The sequence below is a fragment of the Schistocerca serialis genome, chromosome 4 (genome assembly GCF_023864345.2).
Source record: "Schistocerca serialis cubense isolate TAMUIC-IGC-003099 chromosome 4, iqSchSeri2.2, whole genome shotgun sequence".
Taxonomy (NCBI): domain Eukaryota; kingdom Metazoa; phylum Arthropoda; class Insecta; order Orthoptera; family Acrididae; genus Schistocerca; species Schistocerca serialis.
Window position 1 is genome coordinate 462,520,261 of NC_064641.1, and position 3,355 is coordinate 462,523,615.

Here is a 3,355-nt window from a genome sequence, read left to right on the forward strand (position 1 = left end):
AGTCTCGTAGCTCCTTAACTGGCCTCAAAAGGGCTGAGTGCACCGCACTTTCCAACAGCACTCGGCAGTCCCGGACGGTGACCATGCAAGTACTAGCCAAGCCCGACAGCGCTTAACTTTGTTGATCTCAAGGCAACTGTAATTCCACTGTGGCATGACCGTTGAAACTAAAGCCTTAGGAGGACCAAAAATAGCAAAAATAACACTTAGGCCCTCGATACTAACGGCAGTCGTCGTTCCTTTACTAGGCACTAACTAGACATATCTCATGACGGCATCGACCAGGACTAACTTGTACATATTAACATTTATGATACTCTCGATGGACTCCAAATAATCAAAAAAATCGTCATTTTTTTCTTCTACCGTTGTTCCTCCGTTGCTTCAAAATTCATTGAGGTATGTTCCATCTTTGCAACTAAATAAAAGGCAGTTTGTGTCGTCCTGGAGATGTGTTTACTCAGCTCCATACTCCAGATGGACTATTTTCGGAACTGTCAACAAAAAAATGGTTCAAATGGCTCTGAGCACTATGGGACTTAACATCTGTGGTCATCAGTCCCCTAGAACTTAGAACTACTTAAACCTAACTAACCTAATGACATCACACACATCCATGCCCGAGGCAGGATTCGAACCTGCGACCGGAGCTGTCACGCGGTTCCAGACTGAAGCGCCTAGACCGCACAGCCACACCGGCCGGCAACTGTCAACACACAGCGAAAGGTGCAAGTGAAGTTTTGTAATCAATGTGGGTGAGAAAATGCCGAAAATCGGCCATCAGGCGTATGGAGACCGAGTAAACACGTCACCAGGATCAGGACGCCACACGAGGACTAGAAACATTGGAAATCGCCAATGAAGGTACTTCATAAATAACAAAAGCGAAATGCGTACTGTAATAATAATAACGTATCTATCATTCAGTTGCAAAGACCGAACACACCTCCGTGAATTAAAACAAGGTTTATCCATGAGTTGATATTTCCTGGTGTACTGCAGGAATCCTCTTTGGTGTTAGTGATGGGCTTAGCAGTCTTACACTCTTGACACTGACAATCCAATACGTAGTGTGTGTATTGTGTGTGTGTATTGAACCAGGGACCTAGAAACGACGGAGAGACTCCGTAACGCGTAGCCCTCAGTGGTTCACAACCCCACAACAGGCCACAGCAGTCCACCCACCCCACTGCCGTCCCACACCGAACCGAGGGTTATTGTGCGGTTCGTCCCCCAGTCGACACCCGCCCCTCCCCTCCACCCTCCCTCGACCAGAACGACTCATACCAGACGAGTGTGGTTGAGTTTGTGTGGTTGAGTAATTATGGTGTACGTGTACGTGGAGCCAATGCTTGTGCAGCAATTGCCGATATAGTGTAACTGAGGAGGAATAAAGGGAACCAGCTCGCATTCACTGAGGCAGATGGAAAATCACCTAAAAACGATCCACAGGCTGGCCGGCACACCGGACCTCGACACTAATCCGCGGGGCGTATTCGTGTTGGGGACCGGCACGCCTTCCCGCTGGGTAAGCAGCGCGTTAGACGGCGCGGCTAGCCGGGTGGGCCAATACATAGTAAATAGCACACAAAGAAAACAAGAACCCAACAACTAACTTTGAAGCAAGCCCGTCAGCGATAGTACATTTTCGACGTCACTTATAGAAGTCTCAAATTCTTAACTTAAAATGAGCCTTCCCTACTGTGGTATCGGTAGCTACGATGCCACAACATAGGTGCGCTACGCTAGGTTGACACTACGACACCGACACCGACGACAGCGCCATCTAGCCGGTTCTGTGCAGCTCTACGACGGCAGCTTCAGATTCTACCCAGTTGATTTCGAGGAGACGACCTAGCAAAATTGTTTCTACTTCATAGGGGGCTAGCCATTACAGATTTTACCTTTTTACCTTCTAGCCGATGTTTGATTTATGCGCAGTTTCGCATCTACGTGCTCATCTTCAGTGTAAAGTTACGTATGGTTGGTTGGTTGTTTCGGGGAAGGAGACCAGACAGCGAGGTCATCGGTCTCATCGGGTAAGGGAAGGACGGGGAAGGAAGTCGGCCGTGCCCTTTGAAAGGAACTATCCCGGCATTTGCCTGGAGCGATTTAGGGAAATCACGGAAAACCTAAATCAGAATGGCCGGACGTGGGATTGAACCGTCGTCCTCCCGAATGCGAGTCCAGTGTCTAACCACTGCGCCACCTCGCTCGGTAGTTACGTATGTCTTTGTCTAATATTCTCTATTAAATGTTCTGTCAAGTTAAACGCAGTACCGAGGCATTTCACCTTTTCCTGCTCCTACTCACTTCCTACATTCGGCCTACCCTTCAGTTTACAGGAGCAGACCCACGCGCCGCCTTCCAGGCGGGATACAAAACCTACAACATTTAATAAATCATATGAAACAGAACGGAAGTTCCGCGAACAGCGGGCAAACGAGAAAATTTCCCTACCTGGTGATATCTACAGTATATGCGGCAATCCATTAAAGAAATGTTACTGCCATAATCCAGCAAAGCACAATTTTTTTCTGGACAGAGGGTGGCAGAAGCAAGAGGCAGAAGCACTTTATCAACAACGTATATCTTACGACAGCCATCAGGCAGCGAATGAGGACTATCACTCCACGCTCCGGGGTGTCAACTCCTCTGCCTCCGATCCCTCTGCTCCACACAGTCTTTCATAAAATGATCAATCCTGCCACGGCCGAAAACGTGTAAGCCAGAGCAATCTCTGTGTTCTATCTGGGCCAGCGGAAACGCCATCAATGACCAACCTTCTGTCATGCCTCTGCCCCCAATTTTTCGTTTTTCAGCAATGAGTGGTATTTATTTGTACCGACAACCATTTTCTCTAAAGCAGCTTGTTAGTGAACAATATCCTTGAAAGAAATTACAGTTAAATCAATTCCATTAGCTGCTGACAGGCGTTGATATACATCAACGGGGATAGTTGAAAATGGGTGCTCCGACTGGGACTTGAACACGGGATCTCTTGCTTACATGGTAGACGCTCTAGCCATCTGAGCCACCGAGGGCACAGAGGAGAGTGCGACTGCAGGGGCTTATCGCCGGCACGCTAGCCGTGAGACCCACATTCTCAACCTATAGTCCACACACTACATTCGTGGTGACCCTGCCATTATACTCATTACTCGCGGCAGACAATCCACGGAGACCCGTAAGAGTTCAGGCAATTCGAGAGCATCCACACTGAATAAGGTCATCAACCGGTTAGCCTTAACGGTATGAAGATGGCATCTGTTCTTTCGAACATGTCCGAAAGATCAGATGCCATCTTCATAATATCCTTGGAAGGTCTTCCGGTTACATCCCTTTCAAACATGTC